We start from the raw sequence: 21,338 nt of genomic DNA, 5'->3' as shown, positions 1-21,338 counted from the left end.
ATTGAAAAGATTTTTGCATCTGCTACCCGATACATTTAGTTCTGTAAGACAATTAAAACATTGAATCAAAATGAAAGAAACATGTTTCTGTTAGCAAGCAAACTGTTCAGAAAGGAAGAAAAAACAAATTAACTTATTAGTTCAGCATAAACTGGTTTTGCATAAGTCTAAGGAAGTTCATTTTTAAGAAATAAAAAGTAACTCTAGCCAAACTGTATGTTGCAATAGAGGGAATTTTAATGTGCAAAAAATGTGATGTATGCTTATTTATTTAAATATGTTGTACTTCATATTTTTGGAAACCTAATGAGGCAATTAGTAAAAATCTTTGAGTAAATAGCATTGACAAGACGTTGCCATGGTAACTTCCATTAGTGCAGGCTACAAAAGGCCAAGCTCTCCCTCCTCTAATGAAATAACAGACCCTTCCCTCATTGTGTTTTCACTTGCGGCAGCAGTGGCTCCTGGATTCAGCGCTGGTGAGTTAAATCTTTTCAAAATATTTGAGTTCTAACAAGCATGTAATATTATTCTCTGTGTGATTAAGGAATGATTAAACAGGAAAAAGATATTTTGCAAAATGTCTATGTTCTGTGTACAGTACATGTGGCACCAGGTTGGTAGGGAAAAATATTGGAAAGTGACATCTGTTAAATAGTTGAGGCATATCTATCTATCTATCTATCTATCTATCTATCTATCTATCTATCTATCTATCTATCTATCTATCTATCTATCTATCTATCTATCTATCTATCAGACAGAAGCCAAGTCTCAGCATATCATTATAGGCATACATAAATTGTATTTCTTCATACAGATTATTATAATTTTAAGTATAGTGAGTATAAGAACAGTTTTACAAAATGTATTGCTTTAAATATTCTCGCAAATCATTATGACATGTTCAAGTAATGTTGTGCTTATACACTATAGTGTTATACATACATATATATATAAATATATACACATGCATATATACACATATACACACACACACACATATATATAAATATATATAGCATATATAAACACACACATGCATATACTGTATACTGATGCAGTATTTATGTTGTACATATACCGAGTTATAAACTACATTAAAATTAATCAAAACCATTAATATGTTTGTGATTAATGCAGTTGATATCATTCACATTACACTTTTTGCTGGGTAGATTTTAAGTATTTATATATAGATTTCAATATATGGTTACTTCTCAAAACCGTAAATTGGATTAACCATGCTTTATTAACTATAAGCAAGTTTATTTTTTATATATAATACTTTATATTTACTCAGGTAAGCACTAACTGATGTTATTACTAAACAGTATATTGCCTTTAATATCTTCTCAGAATAACAATTACAGTGCCTAGTAATATGTTTTCTTAGATTAATAGTTACTTAATCTTTATATTTTTATTTTAAATAAAAATTTACCATGATACATCATTCATTTATCATTAAAGTATGAGGCATCCCTAATTAAAAATCCATATATTAATTTTTTTATGAGAAAGAGATTAACCTCACACATCACATTAAATATCCATCAATCCAATTATTGATTACTCTATGTCTAAGCAGACATTAATAGGGGCATGAGAAGATGGAATCCATCCTGGCATCATCAAAGGCAAGGCAGGAACGCACAGACTCAAGGGGCACACTTTCACAATGCCTCATTTTAGAATCACAGTTAGAATTATCACACACGCCTTCTGCAAGTGAGAATAAACCCTTGATGTTTCAATATGAATTTTGCTTTTGGATGGATGAATACTTGGAAAACTATAAGATTTACTTTTTCTTGTTATTTAACAATTTAGGACACTGGAATGGAAAGGTAGCAATGCTAACCACTGCAAGCCTTTGTATGATAAAAGAAATTGTACTTTGTAAACTGAGTCTTACAGCCTTGAGTAGGACTGCAGAAGCCCACAGCTCTCTACACAGTGCTGCACAAGAACTTCACTAATAAGCTCTAAAATAAGAATGTTGTAAAAGAAACTGTTCATATTCACATTGAAAACTCATACTGAAAAGGAACTATACATACTGAATAGCCCTAAAATAAGCCCTAAAAGGAACTATTCATATTGAATGGTTAAGTGGTAAATGTTTACAGCTTTAAGAAAAAGAAAACTGTCCTTAAAATGACATAAACAACCAAAATTGAAGAAATACACTGAACTGTCTGCCTATCAAGATAGAAAAGAACCCTTAGCCCATATGCTTCATAAATTGGGAACATTAGGGAGGCAGACAGTAGTGTTGTTGAAACCATAATGGAAAGATCAGAGTGAGTGACTGAGGTGCTAATGTTTTTTTTTTTTTTTTTTTTTTATAGACTAGGGATCGTGGCATAAACAGATGTCAGCTTTTTGGTGGGTCAACAGATGGGGAGGTGAAGGTCAGCTTTCACAAGAGTGATCTAAAGCAGAAAGGGGCTAACAGGATTTTAAACATCAACAAATTTTGCATTGTATGCCATCTAATATTTTATATTTACAGTTTTAATTCATGTAGTACAGTGTAAAAGATTTATCTTACCAAGCATCAAGCCATAGAAATGATCCAGTTTCTAAAATGAAAATAGTTTTTTCAAAGTCCTTACTGTATATGGTGTTGCCGTTAGCAGCTATATTATGCTGTCCTATATTATGCTCCAACTGCGATATTGTGCCATTTGGGAAACAGGCTTGATTTAATCCCTAATTTGAAAAAAGTGTACATAATTTGTTGTTTAAAAAAACATATTTGATAAAAAAAACATATCCTTTAAAATACTATTATTATTGTCCTAGGCAAAAAATAAAACTAAGGGTTGTCAGTGAGAAGAAGGTGTTTTGCATGATTAGGGGCCTCAAAGGAACTCTGAGTTGTCATCTAATTGCAGTTCATGGTTGAGACAGCACTCTGGATATAATCAATCAAGCAATCTATATTTTGTCTCAGTGCTTTTCTCCTAGTAGTCTGGTTTTCCCCACCCATCCAAAGGCATGCATGTTAAATTAATTCTTAATTCTGAAACAGCCCCATGTGAGTATCGTTGCATTCATGAAGAGCCTTGCCATGGCTTGGTCCTCTGTCTTGTTGAGTTCCTGCCAGGCACTCAATGCTGCTGGCAAAGGCTTTGGCCTTCCTTGACCTCTAATAAAACAGGCTTAGAAATGCTTGGTTATATGGTGGTTAGATCTGCTATCTCACAACATCTGTCTTCAGGATTCAGTTTACTACCTGAACAGAGTGCCTGTTGCATTGTCGGTGAGTGTGCTCTACCACTGTAACTACAGTAAATTCTTACCATGTATCAAAAAGTACTAGGATAGACACAGACACTATGTGATGCTGTCTGTGCCCCATGATGGACTGGCATCTTGTCCAGTGTTGACTCTTGCCTTGCTAGCAGTGATGTAATGGCATCCCATGCAAGTTTGGTTTCTGCCCTGAGACTATGTACCAGAACATGGCTCAGAAAATTGACGGATGCACCACTTTCTCAAATAGCACCCAAACACAAAATAATTTCCTAAACAAAATTTTCGATCCTAGGTTTGGGAGTTGTAATCAACTTCAACAGTGAGGAGTTTTGAGAAAAAATAATCATGTCTTTAATACATTTGCATTACTTTTATACTTGTAACATTTCCTTCATATGAATGATTTGTGCCATACTCTTCTGGACTAATTATGTATCCATTTTCCAAACCTGATTATGGTCAAGAGGAGCTGATGCCTATCCCGATATAACTCATCCTGTATACTAGTATAAGGCCAGTTTGAAGTCTCCAAGCCACCTAACATGTATGTCTGTGGGATGTGGAAAGAAAAGTGTGCATCGCATATCTATACAGGCAAGGAAAGAACATCCAAACTGCACACAGAATATTCAAACAATTTTGACAACAGAAGGCTGTTCAGCCCAACAAGAATGCACATTTTATTTTCCTGGATTGTCCAAAGTTGAGTTTTTTTCAGTGCTTAAACCTCGGCTCTTCACCACACTACTTGGTAATATTTTCATGTGTCTATGGTTCTTTGTATGAAGAAAAATTTTGTGAAATTTGCACTTAACAAGTTCTCAACCATGTCCCTGTGTTCTTGTTGCAGAATTTATGGAAGGTACTAATTTATTTCATAATTTTTGACACTTCGATCATGTCACCTCGTAATCTTCATTCTCATAAACTGAAAAGGTTCAACTCCTTTGATGTCTTCTCATATCTCGTACCTCTCAGTCCTAGAATCAGCCAAGTCACTATCCTCTGGGCTTTCTCCGACACTGCTATGTCTTGTATGTAATATGGAGACAAAAGCTAAACACAGTACTGTACTCCAAGTGAGGCTTTACTAATACTTTATATAGCTTAAGCATAACCTCCCTTAACTACGACCAGACCAAGTTTCATATCTTCTGTTCTAGTTTTTTGTTGTGGTGTTAGAACAGAAAGTTCTTTTCATCAGTTTGGTGAATTATTAAAATATAAACTGTTAAAGAATAACCTGATGTGGCTTGTAATTTGGAACTTGTACTAAAATGTCCATTAATTAGAAATTGGCAATAATTCATGATACTTTATTAGTTATTTATGCGGTCCTTAAATAAAGGTAGTTCATAGAGAGCTAGCTGAACTTTTCCATTTTGCCATCACCTTCTTTTGATTTCACCATGAAAAATTACAGCTTCATAGTGATCACATTGGTGAGTTAACTTTCTGAAGCTGTGCTTGATTGTCAGCATTCAATTCTCTCTTGTGCTTGTTCTTGTATTCTGTAACCCGGATTTTAACTAGCATGGCTATGAGACTTCATGTCTGCCTGCTGCTCAATTGCCCTGTCAGGTGCCTTCTGCTATGTGCTTGGTGCTCAGCAGATGTTGCTGCACTTCTTCCTATTATAGAGTTATTTGTCACATTCGATAATCAGTAAACACAATACTTTCACTTGATTTTGAATTTTGAACACTTATGTACCATGTGCTGGGTCATTAATAATAGTTGGGCTTGTGAGGACCATGCTTTTATTGCAATACACTTTTCTGCTTACCAGTAAAGTGACCAACAGGTTGGAGTGACCTAAAATTTTTTGAATTCCAAAACATATCAGGCTATATTCAGGATTAATTCTTACTTGTCTCTGCATGTCAAAAGTCTTGTTTTCTTATTCTTCCTCATCCTTTGTCACTTGTGACACTCGGCAAATGGCACTGCTCTTATTATGGTGTTCTTTGTCACATAAATGGCTTCTGTGATTTACTTGACACTCAGCAGATGTCACTGAGCCTCTTTTTTTTTTTCTGCCATGTCGCTTTCTTAATCACTTTGCCATTAGAAACAAAAAAGCACAGGCCACTTTGACGAGGATACAGCTATCATATTTTTGTTGCATTTCCAGAACGTATTAGGTCATATGCTTTTGATTAAGATCAAGTTCAAGGTTCTAGGCCCAGTAGTTTGTGAGTAATCATGTGACAGACAGACATTAGTATTTCATACATGTAAATGACAGTGAAGCAATATTGCTGTACTTGGAATCACAAAACAGAAATAATTTTAAAAAAGAGTTTATGAGTATACAGAGTATGTCAACCTTATGTTGTAGTGGTGCTACATGATTAATGTTGTCGTAAATGTATTTTGTGCTGAGTCTCGTCTTTCGTCATGTTGTCCTGTTTACATGGTCTGTGTGTATGTAAATATGCTCCCCTGGAAACAAAAGGGGAAGGATAACACAGTGGAACCGTGGTCCCTCATGATAATGGGTCCTGTCAATCCCATCACCTGCATTCGATCATTCGCTATGTAAAAAGAAGGACAGAAAGGGAAAAAAAACAGCCCGTTCTACTAGACCGACAACAACATCTTTGCACTGCAAAACCCTGGGGTTCTGGATTACACCACGTACAGAGGATAAGCATGGTGAGACTATTTCTTGTTGTTTGGGGAGAGGAGCAAGCCATCATTTTCATCTGTGTAATTTCCGTATGACAATTTTTCCAGCTGAACCAGGTTCACAAACATTATTCATTTCCATTAAATCTTCTGGACTTTTATGTGTGTGTTGTGCGTGTGTCTTATTGAGTTCGTGTTCAGTGTGGGGTCAAGGGAGTGTTTGTATTGTATATTAACTTTGTGCTGTACTTTTTCTTTTTATTACTTTCTGGGGTTGAATGTTATGTCGGGGTTGGTTGGGGTATGATATATATATTGTTTGGAGATGGTTCATTTTTTTTTTATCAATACTAGGGGGCTTTGCCCCCTGCTCACGTCGCTCGCCGACCTCCCCACTGGCCTGCGCTACGTGCCAGCCACTTTGTGTCTCTGCTGCTCGCGTATGTGGATTTCACTTTCACCAAATGACAAATCTTTTAATTCTCGCAGATACGCCTCTTCATTGGGAAGAAACACTACTTTTCCCTGATGGCAACACAAATTAGACGATCTACAAGTCTCCAATTTAAAGTTTAAATCTGAACAATATATTCGATCTGTTTTCGCTGTTCTGTTATTTCACCGAATAATAATTTCTGTTTGTTTGCGCTAATGTGATCTTTACTATAAGTTTTTTGAGACTTTCGAATTTTTGTAATTTCATTACCTCTGACCTGCTCTGCATGTTTATTGCGCCAATGTTTTTGAATTCTTTATGATGTTCTACTTTGTCATCTACTCTTTGTCTTTTATTTCTGGCCCCGGGTGTGGTTAAATCTCTTGGCACAAAGTCTCATCTCACGGGACATGAAAGTATCTCTCTGAAAAAGTCATGTTTCGTCCCAGGCTAAAAAGACTTATCTCATCCCAGGATTTATTTATTATAATAGAGAGATATACTCACTTTATTATTTTATAAAATGTTTGTTTTTTGGCTTATTTTTGATCGTCGATTGGGGGAAGTTTATATGGAAGAAGTACAGCTTGTCAGGTCTAATGTCCTCAACTTGCCAGGCCACGGGTCTTGGTGGTGTAGCTGTTTGAAGAGTGAGTCTGCCGTTACAATGTTCAATTATCCCAAAATTTTTGATAATGCACAATACCTCATAGAATTTGAAAATCAGATTCTGCCTTTTTCTCTGTTGTTGTGAAGGACTGATTTAATGCAATCTGACGAGACACTTTGCTTTTCTCTTCATAAATTTCTTTGTGGCACCAAACGGCTTTGGTCGCATTTCTGTATGCTTTTGTAAACCTCTTAATGTTTAAGTACTGTTGTTCATATTTTGCCATCCCAGTTTCTGTTTAAGTTTCTGTTTCTTACTGAACTGTTGTATTTGTCTGACACTATCAGTTTCTACCCACTCTCTTATCTTCTATCTATAGTAAATCAGAGCCACCTTCTTTAGCATGTGAATCGAGTGACAACAGATTTACTATGCTGAACAAAGCCTCAATGTTAGTGGCTGTCTCAAACTAATTTACTAATTAAGCCTATAGTTGAAAATGAATTGAAATTTAGAAGAGAGCAAAACAAAACTTTAATATATGCAAAATACCAGATGCATTCAATTTGAATATTCTATTCCCAATGTCTTTTTAAAAAGCCACCAGCAGCTCAGACTGGCAGATTATTTTAGAAGGAATACACTCGTCTAGTGACTTTATCATTTTGTTAAGTAGTGAAACTCAGAAACATAATTCAATTTTATCTTATATTATGCTGCTCTGTTACTTTATATTTTTATACTCCTAGCCTGTGACACCCTGTGTAGTGGCAAGGTTTGCACCAGACCACACAGTGGGCATCTTGTAGTGCAGAACTGACCGGGATCAGATTTGTGAAAAGTCAGCCATGGAGACACAGTCACAAAAGGGTGGTATTTCCAAAACAAGAGTGGGTTTTATTTACATGTGTACCAAAAAGCACAAAAATAATGTCCCAGTCAAACCTAGTGAGCAATATATAGAGTGAAATTTCCAGACCCAAAACTTAAAACAAAAAATGTACATACACAAATTGTAGTCTTCCTAAAAACAATGAGCTCAGGAAGAAGCTTGACAAAACGAAGATCAAAAAATCCACAAAAAATATTTACAAGAAAAAAAAAAGTGTATACACAAGAAAAACAAAGTGCACCACAAACCCAATATATATATATATCCATCCATCCATTATCCAACCCGCTATATCCTAACTACAGGGTCACGGGGGTCTGCTGGAGCCAATCCCAGCCAACACAGGGCGCAAGGCAGGAAACAAACCCGGGCAAGGTGCCAGCCCACCGCAGGGCGCGCACACACACACACCATGCACACAAGAGGGACAATTTAGAATCGCCAAAAACATGCACCTAACCTGCATGTCTTTGGACTGTGGGAGGAAACTCACGCAGACACGGGGAAAACATGCAAACTCCATGAAGGGAGGACCCGGGAAGCAAACCAGGTTATCCTAACTGTGAGGCCCCCCAATATATATATTATACACACCAAAATAAAGCTACACTAGGAGATACTGTATGTATAATACTGTATATACAAGAAAATATTTAGAAAATAAGGTGCAAGTTGATGTTTTGTATACTGAACGGAAGATCTATACCTATCAATACCAAGCACACCACCGACTCTAAAAGTAACCCTTTTGAGGCAGGAGGTGCCTCTTATAGTCGAAGAACAAATCTTTAGCCAATCCCGCGATACGTTGCTCCCTTTTACCAATCGCAACTGACGCAGGTGCTTTCTGCACAGGTGCTACACTCAACCTTTGCAAGGCATGCAATAAATACGGTTAGCGGCCTCATGTGTACATCCCGTCTCGGCACGCTCTCTTCGGAGGAGCCGATACGCAGTACAAAAATATTTTTCTTTCTTCCTGGGAATTCCCTCCTCACACTAATTCATGCATGCACATTCTTAATTAACACATTTCGCACGTTTTTCTTTGCCAATAGCAGGGATAAAAAGACGACTGCCTTTATGACAGGGTGCGCAAAGCGTCCTAACTGGAGGTGCGCTCGACCTGTTGCCGGCGTCCCGCAGCGTGAACCTGCCAAAGACGAAGTTAAAATGACTGTGAAAACGCACCCTGCATTTAACGACTTAAACAGATACGTGGTTTAACTCTTGATTTTGCGACAGTGGTCCTATTCTTAGGATTTTTTCTTTCCTTGAAAATGGTAATGCCTGGTAGACGGATTACCACATAGACCCTCTCAGACCCTTGAACATTTGTCGGTTTTTCAGTTTAATATATTTACTCAGAGAGTGTTTAACCTCCATATTTCAGAGTAGGGAAGCAGTTTCACAGTTCAGAGCTCAACTTTACTAAAGTGAAGCACACTGCAAAAACATATTGGGATTAATTAGGAAGAACTGAGAAACAAGCTAACTTCTTAAAAAATGAAATATTTAATTTGACATCCTTTTACTGTATGTGATTAGAAGACTGATTGCCATACAGGGCAGAGTGCAGTTGTTTGCATCACTTACGTCTTTTCCATATTAGGTAAAATTAGAAATAAATTAATTTCAACCTTTTCAGGAACAGTATACTGTACAATGAACTTGGTCTCAAGTGATTTTAAAATTGGAGTAAAAGGCAACTTAGGTGACTTGTTCATGGTTACATATTGCATCGAGACTAGGGATTGAACTGGTAACCTTGTGCTATTATTTTTCAATGTTTTAGCCACTAAATGAAGACTTGTATTTTTTGAGAAGCAGAACATCAACATACACGTAAAGAAATGAAAAAAATACCCTTAACTTCTTCATTGCACTTTGTCTATCAAGGTCAGATCCACAGTAAAACAAACTTTCTACTACTATATCTGGAATGATAAAATGATAAAGTCCAAATGAATCACCATGTTTACTTGTCAGGCCCACAAGCTACATAAATGCCATATCTACTAATCTTAGCACATTGTGCACATTTATGGTACTGTTATAATGATTATCAGCTTTATAAAGTATGTTAATCATTAACAAATTCTTCTTGCCTGACTTCCAGTCCTTTCCCCAGTATTTAATTAGTGTAAAAGCCATAATACAGGCTTCTGGCATTTAATTAAGTGAGTAACTTAATTCTTCCATCATGCCAAAAAGGTAGCTTGATTATAGAGACGTTTTTAGGACATACTTGTTTGTCATAACAAGCATTTCCACAACCTCTTTGGCTGATTATACTCTGTACCTAAGAATTACCCAAAACAGTTATGAATGACTTTGGTCTGAGGTAACAAATGATCTGTGGTAACAACATCAACCCATCCATCCATCCATCCATTGTCTCCCGCTTATCCGAGGTCGGGTCGCGGGGGCAGCAGCTTGAGCAGAGATGCCCAGACTTCCCTCTCCCCGGCCACTTCTTCTAGCTCTTCCGGGAGAATCCCAAGGCGTTCCCAGGCCAGTCGTGAGACATAGTCCCTCCAGCGTGTCCTGGGTCTTCCCCGGGGCCTCCTCCCGGTTAGACATGCCCGGAACACCTCACCAGGGAGGCATCCAGGAGGCATCCTGATCAGATGCCCGAGCCACCTCATCTGACTCCTCTCGATGCGGAGGAGCAGCGGCTCTACTCTGAGCCCCTCCCGGATGACTGAGCTTTTCACCCTATCTTTAAGGGAAAGCCCAGACACCCTGTGGAGGAAACTCATTTCAGCCGCTTGTATTCGCGATCTCGTTCTTTCGGTCACTACCCATAGCTCATGACCATAGGTGAGGGTAGGAACATAGATCGACTGGTAAATTGAGAGCTTCGCCTTGCGGCTCAGCTCCTTTTTCACCACGACAGACCGAAGCAGCGCCCACATTACTGCGGATGCCGCACCGATCCGCCTGTTGATCTCACGCTCCATTCTTCCCTCACTCGTGAACAGGACCCCGAGATACTTGAACTCCTCCACTTGGGGCAGGATCTCGCCACCAACCCTGAGAGGGCACTCCACCCTTTTCCGGCTGAGGACCATGGTCTCGGATTTGGAGGTGCTGATTCTCATCCCAGCCGCTTCACACTCGGCTGCGAACCGATCCAGAGAGAGCTGAAGATCACGGCCTGATGAAGCAAACAGGACAACATCATCTTCTAAAAGCAGTGACCCAATCCTGAGTCCACCAAACCGGACCCCCTCAACACCCTGGCTGCGCCTAGAAATTCTGTCCATAAAAGTTATGAACAGAATCGGTGACAAAGGGCAGCCCTGGCGGAGTCCAACTCTCACTGGAAACGGGTTCGACTTACTGCCGGCAATGCGGACCAAGCTTTGACACTGGTTGTACAGGGACCGAACAGCCCTTATCAGGGGGTCCGGTACTCCATACTCCCGGAGCACCCCCCACAGGATTCCCAGAGGGACACTGAAAAGGAAGCAAATCATACCCTCTTTCTGGAATTTAAAGTTCCCTAGACCATTACAGAACGTCAAGCGTATTTTTCACTTCATGTTACCAGCATGCAGTTTCCACTTTGAAAAGCTTCCCTTTTTGGTGAATTGTTAGTAGATTTCTAGACTAGGGTGTAAAAGTCCGATCTTGGAATGCTGTGGTGACTGGAGGTTTTCCATCCTGCCACTTTCCTAATCAGTCACCAATTTCTGCTTTAAAATGACTTTTATTTTTCCATCATTTTAACTTCCTTGTTTTTTTAAGACCCAGTTCTCTGAACTGCTCCTTTTTTCCTTAAATGGCAGCCAAACAAAAATTAAATGTTAAGTAAGCCAGCAGTTGATCAACTGAGTCATGGCCAACAACTTTCACTCCAACCAGTTTCTCGGTTAGAATCTGATTGTTCTTGTTAATAAAACCGATCGATTAATTCCATGATTTGTTGCTGCTCTCATTCTGCCACAGCAGATATTTCCCTAAGTGTTGATTTTCATTTTTCAAAGAGTACCATTAAAATGTTTTCTGGGCATCAGCAGATCAGCATTATTGAGATCTTCACCTTTCTTATTTTCCAGATGTTATATGATGGACACAGGTTAACTGGTCATGTGTTTGCTTGTTTTGTATCTCATTATTGTTGCTTGCAATTGGCTGATAATTAAGAAAAAAGAAACGAGGGGTCTTAAATAACAAGTTCATGAAAGTGACAGCAAAAGAAGTTAATTAGCACCATAAACTAGTCACTAATTAAAGACATAGTCGGAATGAAAACCTGCAGATACTGCGGCCTTCCAGGATCAGAGTTAGTCACCTCTGTATCTAGATAGCTGATTGGTGTTAAGTAATGCACAAATCTGTAAAATATAACAGCCCCCAAAACTGAGGTCTGACAGTGCTAGTCTTGCTTTTCTGCTGGGATTAAACAGTTTAGGAGATCTGTACACATACCTCTGCCTTTATCAGCTCCTGGAAAGTTAGGCCAGTGGTTACTTGCTGTCCCTCAGCAAAGCTGGACTAGTGGCGTCCGTATCACAATACACACAACTCTTCCAGTCCAGCACAATTGCCCTCTGGAGTAAAGGGATTACTTCAACCTATGTTGCGGCCTCACCCTATCAGCTATGGTTTCTGGCTATGGGCATCTAAATTTTGGCCAGGTCAAGCTGTAGCATAGTGAGAGAAGACCAGTTAGTTAGGGTGTTACAAGGGTTTTTATTAGGAGGAATAGAATTCTTGTCATTGGTTTATTGGGTGCACATAAGCCTATTCTCTTGGTTGACCACTGGTGCAAAGTTCTGTCCATTAATGTTACTTATCCTTGATTCACAGTCCTTTGTCCAGAAATTTGAGTCCATTGTGTGCCTTCAAGAGAGATGTCCTTGGCTGTTACATGGTCTGGCATTGGCCTTCTTATCAGATAATCCTACAGATGCTGCATTCCAAAGGGAGGCCAGTTCAGATATTGAGACTCTTTAGCAGGCAATAAGAATGCCTGGCAAAAATTTGCTAAGGCAGGATTTAGGTTGCTGCCTGGCAAAATGGGTAATGCCAGTCTGTCCTACATTGTAGTGTTAGGTATTGGGGATGGCGTTGTTACTTAATTTTCACTTTTTCAATTCACAAAATTCAAGGTGCTCATGAAAAATGTTAACAATAATGTACATAATAAACAAGAACAGTTGCATCAAATATTTGAAATATGAAAATGTGTGCTTCAATGTAATGTTTAAAGTCTAAATATTTTTAATTTGTCATTTTTAAACCTCTGATGGAGGTCCATAGAGGCTCTAGATACCATGTGAAAGTTCAAAAATCCACATGCTTAGGTCTGAAATTTTTATTTTTTTGGCTCTTAGAGGTTTAAGGTCTCTGGTAAAGAACTAAATTCCACAAATGTTGCACAACCAGGCATGGAATATAAACCCAGGACACTGGATCCAGGAAGCAGCGGCACTAAACCCTGCATTACCGTGCCATCTGTCTCTGCTGTTATTGCTGGTGTTTTTTGTTGTAATTTAAATGCACTTTGTATTAAACCCTTTGGATCTTTGTTTCAGAAAAGGGTCTGAAATGCTCCAGACATTTAATTTACTGGTATTTAAACTGTATGTTTGCCTTTAACATTTCTTATATTGTTATATATTTAAGTACTTTGTTGCTGTTTTTCATTCCGTGTTTACTTTTGTATATTTCTTTTTAGGAAAAACCTTAAGTTCCTTAAGTTAAAACAATAGAAGACAATGGAAGCTATAAAAACGCAAAGCAAAACTTGCTCTCAGGCACAAGGTATTGAGCAGGAGCAGAAAAAGCCAAGGAGGAAAGACACTCCAGTTCTTTATATACCACCTCTCACTCCAGGTAACTTCATTTTGATTCTTTGGTGGTCTAACATGGTGACTGAATGAAAGAAGTTAAAAAAAAAAAATCTGCAACAGGAAATTAATCTTTTTTTTTTTCTTTTTTTTTTTTAAGTGGAGTTCTTTATTTAAAATGTAAAAGACAGGCAGATGCATGCAGATTTCATACATGTAAATGTTTTCTAACATTATTATACTGCCTTTCTTCTGGTGTCAATCACAAACATTTCACTGTAAGCAAACTACAATTTGTTTTGTGAGGTTTTTTTTCTTTCCAAAGTTAAAAATCAAACTTCGCTGCAAATTCAGTGTCTCACAAGTCATTTCACTCCCCACTACAACTAATTGGTGCCTCATTGCATGTTCACTGTTATGCCATACAGTACATAGAATCCACATTTGTGATAGCGGTAGAAAGAAGATTAAAGATAAAGATAAAGTGCCTCAGTCAGGCAGAATTCTGTTTCATAACATTATTGTAAAGTTGCCTGATAAATTTCACTCTACTGATAATGTGATGGACATGTTTGTCGGGTTACAGAGAACGCAAAAAAATATGAGAGGGTTGAGACTTGCTATTGAGTGGAGCCCTTGGTGTTTGGCACTTTCTCAGTCCACATAGCATTAAATATTTTAGATTGGTAAATAAGACAAATAAACTGCACTGACTGATTAATTTTAACAGCTTTATTTTTCCTCTAAGTCAGTGGTGAGCAACGTCAGTCCTGCATGGCTCCAGTGGCTGCAGATTTGTGTTTCAACCCAGTAGCTTAAACAGAAGTCAGTTGTTGCCGATAAAGCACTTATTGCTCAAGTGACATTTTTCTGCTTCATTTTAGTGGTTTCACTTGTTAAGATGTTGAACCGTTATTTGCTCATTTTAGCCTTTAATAGCTGTATTCATGGTTTCTAATTTCTCCTTATTAGCAATAATAAGCAAATGACAAAGGAACCAGCAGTTCTCCAGCTGGCTTCTTTCCTTTAACACTTGTGTACGTTCATTGTGCACTATTTGCTTTAATGAAATATCCATCCATCCATTATCCAACCTGTTACAGTTAGGTCCATAAATATTTAGACAGAGACAACTTTTTTCTAATTTTGGTTCTCTACATTACCACAATGAATTTTAAATGAAACAACTCAGATACAGTTGAAGTACAGACTTTCAGCTTTAATTCAGTGGGGTGAACAAAACGATTGCATAAAAATGTGAGGCAACTAAAGCATTTTTTTTAACACAATCCCTTCATTTCAGGGGCTCAAAAGTAATTGGACAATTGACTCAAAGGCTATTTCATGGGCAGATGTGGGCAAGTCCGTCGTTATGTCATTATCAATTAAGCAGATAAAAGGCCTGGAGTTGATTTGAGGTGTAGTGCTTGCATGTGGAAGATTTAGCTGTGAACAGACAACATGCGGTCAAAGGAGCTCTCCATGCAGGTGAAAGAAGCCATCCTTAAGCTGCGAAAACAGAAAAAACCCATCCGAGAAATTGCTACAATATTACGAGTGGCAAAATATACAGTTTGGTACATCCTGAGAAAGAAAGCAAGCACTGGTGAACTCAGCAACGTAAAAAGACCTGGACATCTACGGAAGACAACAGTGGTGGATGATCGCAGAGTCATTTCCATGGTGAAGAGAAACCCCTTCACAATAGCCAACCAAGTGAACAACACTCTCCAGGGGCTAGGCGTATCGATATCCAAGTCTATCATAAAGAGAAGACTGCATGAAAGTAAATACAGAGGGTGCACTGCAAGGTGCAAGCCACTCATAAGCCTCAAGAATAGAAAGGCTAGATTGGACTTTGCTAAAGAACATCTAAAAAAGCCAGCACAGTTCTGGAAAAACATTCTTTGGACAGATGAAACCAAGATCAACCTCTACCAGAATGATGGCAAGAAAAAAGTATGGAGAAGGCGTGGAACAGCTCATTATGCAAAGCATACCACATCATCTGTAAAACACGGTGGAGGCAGTGTGATGGCTTGGGCGTGCATGGCTGCCAGTGGCACTGGGACACTAGTGTTTATTGATGATGTGACACAGGACAGAAGCAGCCAAATGAATTCTGAGGTGTTCAGAGACATACTGTCTGCTCAAATCCAACTAAATGCAGTCAAATTGATTGGGCGGCCTTTCATGATACAGATGGACAATGACCCAAAACATACAGCCAAAGCAACCCAGGAGTTTATTAAAGCAAAGAAGTGGAAAATTCTTGAATGGCCAAGTCAGTCACCTGATCTTAACCCAATTGAGCATGCATTTCACTTGTTGAAGACTAAACTTTGGACAGAAAGGCCCACAAACAACCAGCAACTGAAAGGAAGGAGGAAACCCAGCATCTGGTGATGTCCATGAGTTCAAGACTTCAGGCTGTCATTGCCAGCAAAGGGGTTTCAACCAAGTATTAGAAATGAACATTTTATTTCCAGTTATTTAATTTGTCCAATTACTTTTGAGCCCCTGAAATGGAGGGATTGTGTTAAAAAAATGCTTTAGTTGCCTCGCATTTTTATGCAATCGTTTTGTCCACCCCACTGAATTAAAGCTGAAAATCTGCACTTCAACTGCATCTGAGTTGTTTCATTTAAAATCAATGTGGTAATGTACAGAACCAAAATTAGAAAAAAGTTGTCCCTGTCCAAATATTTATGGAACTAACTGTATTTCATAACTACAGGGTAATGGGGGGTCTGCTGGAGCCAATCGCAATCAACACAGGGCGCAAGGCAGGAAACAAACCCCAGGCAGGGCACCAGCCCACCGCAGGGCGCGCACACACACACTAGGGACAATTTAGAATCGCCAATGCACCTAACCTGCATGTCTTTGGACTGTGGGAGGAAACTGGAGTACCCAGAGGAAACCCACACAGACACGGGGAGAATATGCAAACTCCACGCAGGGAGGACCCGGGAAACGAACCCGGGTCTCCTAACTGCGAGGCAGCAGCGCTACCCACTGCGTCACCGTGCTCCCCACTTTAATGAAATATTCAGAAGGAAACTGAAGAGAAAAAAAGAAAAGAACTGAGAATTACTCATCCATTTCAGGATTCAAACCATTTGGATGATATCTTTAGAAAGGAAAAAAAAAATCTGTGTTACAAGAATGACCTGACATTGCTGGGTTAAATGCTAACAAGCCATTAAATTAAATAAGATCTGTTATTGGCATGGAATGTTTTCTAATAAAAAAAAAAACAGGGTAGGAACAAAGACCTGAACCAACTACGGCCCTCCAGGACTGATGTTACTCACTCATGCTCTAACCCAGTCTTATTTTTTATATCATTCTTTCAAAATCATCACATCTTCATGCCGCACACGTTACAAAGTAATCACTTGACACTGTTCAAAACCTTATTCATTCTGTTTATTTCTTTTTCATGTCACATCTTGTGGGTTGAACAGTGATGACATACTTGATAAGTACTGCAGGGGTACAGCACTGCTATTCCACATTTGTTTATTCAATGTCATTTCCACTATTTTATATTTAAATCATAGGGAAGCACATTGAGTGTGCTTATTTAGCTTCAGGAACTCTATTTAGGCATTTTTAATTATAAATTTGCTTTTCCTGTTGTGCTTTGTGATTTTAGCCTTTCAAATGGTTATACTAAAATTATATTGATCTATAAACTCTCTTTATGCTTCAGTCAGATAGATGAAGAATCTTTTATTCTTTTTTTGATACATTGATGTTTGATCTTGCTTAAGTGAAGTTTTTGGGAAACAATAACATTCTTATTATTTAAAAATACTTGCCTTGCATGTAAGGCTGCTAGGATGTCCAGCAAAATTTTAATATTTATAGAATTTGGGGAAATGGTTGCCTGAGCGTTTAGATTTTATTAGTAATATAATTGTTTTATTGTGAGAAAGGCTTTTAAGGATACCTCTCCTTAAAATGTAAATCCTTTTCTCAAATGTAGAAATTATTTTCCTATAGACAACAGTTGTATATTATACCTGTGTTGCTACTATCATTTTCTTATCAGCATTCAGATATGTACAGTTTACAGTTGCAATACACTCACACCCAGGACTAGAGTCCAATATCCTCCAACTTCACCCAAGCAGTGGTAGGCTGGTGAAGAAAAAAATATTGGGTGGGGGTGCAGGCTTTTTTATACTGAGGCAGCACATCATAGCTCAGGAGAAAAGAACAGAAAACACACAAACTGTAATGTTGTCTACAAACTGCCCATCACCACTACTTGAACATAAATGTTGTCCTCCTTTTCTTCATGCTTGCAAATTTCTCACTTTCCAATTAAATGGAGTCATTTTAACTTCCTAATATGTAGAAAAATACATAAATTTCTAATGTTTGATAGGCTGCAGGACACCAATTGATTAAGAGATTGAAATTTAGGCTTCTTATTGGGTGGCAGACAGATGATAGATAGAGGATAGAGGATAAGGATAGAGCTGCCAGGGATGAGGAAAAGAGGAAGGCCTAAGCGAAGATTTATGGATGTGGTGAGACAGGACATGCAGGTGATGGGTGTAACAGAACAACATGCAGAGGACAGAAAGATATGGAAGAAGATAATCCGCTGTGGCAACCCCTAACGGAAGCAGCCGAAAGAAGAAGAAGATTGGGTGGCAGACAGACCATTTAAAAAATACATATTTTTGGAGTCACAACAGAACCTGAACATATTTACTTCATATCACATGTCACTTGTCATAAATTGATCATAATATATAAAGTTAATATAACCTAAATCTCACTTAAAACAACACTTTTAAAACTTTGAAATTCCGAAAGTTACATGAGTTCCATTAGCGATATTGAAATGACACTTTTTTTGGTCTACTTATTGTACTTGTGGCAAAAAAAACACCTTTTTGCTTTTTTTAATAAGCAAATAAAAAATTATTTATAAATTGCCTATCATGGATCAAAGTCACAAACCTCTGAACAATAATACATAGAATAAAATTAAATATTAAAACAAAATACAGAGCAATGACAATATAAAAAAACACCCGCAGCTGACAGCACTACCCAAACACCTATCTATCTATCTATCTATCTATCTATTAAATCCTAATAAATCCTACCTCTCCCGTTCACCTGGCTTTCTTCCTGCAGTAAGGGCTCATGTATCTAAAATCAGCAGAAAGGCCATCTTGGAGCCCATAATTTCTTGTCTCTAAATGAGGGGTTCATATATCTAAACTCGCATTTTTTATGTCATAAATAGAATATTGTGGCATACTTCTTACTCAAAAGTAGCACTTCTACAAACCGCATCACAAGTAGCACTTTCTGAAGTGGCACTTCTAAAACTAGTCAAAAATGGATAGTAAAGTGTGTTTGCGTTACGTGGCACTCAAACATGGCCGTCCCAAAACTAGTCAGAAGTAGTTCTTACAGCCTTCATCCAGAAAAACATGTTGGGAGGGGAAAGGGTGAGTATGGGACTGTGTTTGTTGTGTAGTAGTAAATCAGACAACTATGACAAAATACCAGATGTTACACATGCACAGCAAAAAACTGAAACAGCAAAAGAACATTAACATAGCACATTTTATAAAAGAAATGCACTTTGTGCAGTCCTTAAAACAGCTTACTTCTGTTCATTCCTAAACATAGTTTTAGTCCCCATTACATATTGTACTAATATTGTAATTTATTATAGAGTCATCAAGACATTTCTTTTCTTGTTTGTTGAAAAACTTACCTTATTGTGTCTTTCTGAATACCTAAAAAGAAACAGTCTTCTGAAAATAACTATTTCACTCTAAATCAAGAAAAATGTTTTACATTAGATACGTTTTTGACCATGATAACATAGTGGTTTCTTTCCGCTAATTGATGTCTGTTTGGATTCTTCATGGTTTCTGGTGTCTCTGTGGGATTTCCTCCCTAAGAATTGTGTGAGGTTAATTAGCAAACTCTTAATTGTTCCAGTGTGCATTAGAATGTAAATGTGTATGAGAGTAAGGTGTACGATGGACTGATGCAATGTTATTTCCTGCGTTGTAACTCATGCTGAAATTCCATGACCCTAAGCAGATTAATAATAATAATAATAGGGATGACACAGTGACATAATGGTTTCTCCTATAAGTACATATCCATCTATCCTTTTTCTGTGCCCATTTTGTGCATGGTGTAAAAGGCGCTATATAGCGCCCGACCCAGCACAGACTCAGGCAGAGGCACGAACTTAAATAAAAGACTTTTTTATTTCTCTTCAGCCGTGGGGCACGCCTTCCCCGTGTCCCACAGGCCCAACACAGTCCCAAAAGCACTTCAATATATAGCACAACAAACCACACTTCTTCTCTCCCACCACTCCACCACAAGCTTCGTCCTCCTTCCTCCCAACTCTGGCTCTCCGAGTGGTGGTGGCTGGCCCTTTTTTATATCCCACCCGGAAGCGGTCCAGGTGCTTGATTACCTGGCCCTAATTGACCTTCCGGGTGGGGCTGACGAGTCGACCAGCTGGGCTGGAAAGTCCATGCAGCTCCCCCTGGCGGCCATCCAAGCCCCCAACCAGGCTGTGGAGGATTCCATCTCCCATGGAGCCTTGCGCCAGGTTGGGGAATCATCGTCCACCAGGGAGGCTGCCACCAAGCGTCCCGGGGGAGGTACTGAGCTGCCCATGGTGGCTCCCCCGGAATAGATGCAGCAAGGGCGTCCCTGCCGGGCATGGGACCCGGCTGTCCTTCACAATGGGTAGACTGCATTTTCTGTACCATTTTGAAGTGCACCTTGAAGCGTAACTTTTAAAGCAAGACCCAACCCTGCAGGGTGCACCAGTCCACCATGGACTCTCATACATGTGCCCACATTCATGCACACTGGGTCCATTTAGCTGTTAATCCACACATAAGCCTTTTTGTGGGAAGGAAACCAAACTGCATTAAAAACATATGATTGTTTCAATTACTGTTGACATTTAATATTTAGCATTTATTGTGCATTTTTTTTATATTTTATACAGGAGTTAAATTAATGAAAGAAGAGAAACAAACAGTTTTCACGGAAGAAGAAGAAGAAGAGCAAGAAGCAAAGAATTAACACTGAAACTTAACCTTCGTGCTTTGCTTTGCTGTGCATTTTAAAAACTCTTCTTAAAAACTAGAAATGCACTATTGGGATTTTTCTCAGGACTTAACATTTTACAAAGGACAAGCTATAACAAGACATCCTGAAAAAAAATCTTAAGTCCCATTGATAAAGACAGAATGTTTAAACATATTCATTTTTAGAATGAAAAGGATAATACAGTATTTTTCCTGCACATCAAACAAAACCATTATATTATTTACTGTTTTCTTTCATTTTGTTCAATGACACTGTTACGCTGTTTTTCATTAAAATATGTAAAATATTGCAGTGATCATTTTAATGAAAAAAGCTCACCTTGTACTCCACCATTGCTCATTCATTGACCATCAGCTTCATTTTCTCTGTAGTTTGCGTGTACATGATGTACACACAGCAATTTTTATTACTTCTTGTCCAGGTCCATCAGCACTAAACCTCTTTACGTCCTGTCATCACCTCCATTGTCTGGTCATCAGAAATGCTATCAGAACTCTAAAGCTGTAAAAAGCCTGGGACCTGCTCTCTCTCTCATCTTCTTTTCTAATTCTGTTTTCCTCCCTATCGTCTATT

At 38.4% G+C, this 21,338-nt stretch overlaps 1 long non-coding RNA gene across 1 annotated transcript; it reads left to right on the top strand.

Moving 5' to 3' along the window:
* Window positions 1-429: 429 nt before the first annotated feature.
* LOC127528473 (uncharacterized) lies at window positions 430-20,799 on the top strand. Its single transcript, XR_007935361.1, has 3 exons — window positions 430-479; window positions 13,526-13,683; window positions 20,662-20,799. It is a non-coding gene; the product is annotated as an uncharacterized LOC127528473 (long non-coding RNA).
* The last annotated feature ends 539 nt before the right edge of the window (window positions 20,800-21,338 follow it).

Source organism: Erpetoichthys calabaricus, chromosome 6, assembly GCF_900747795.2.
Source record: "Erpetoichthys calabaricus chromosome 6, fErpCal1.3, whole genome shotgun sequence".
Taxonomy (NCBI): Eukaryota; Metazoa; Chordata; class Cladistia; order Polypteriformes; family Polypteridae; genus Erpetoichthys; species Erpetoichthys calabaricus.
Note: the sequence above shows the minus strand (reverse complement) of the source record. Positions and strands in the feature narration are given on the sequence as shown.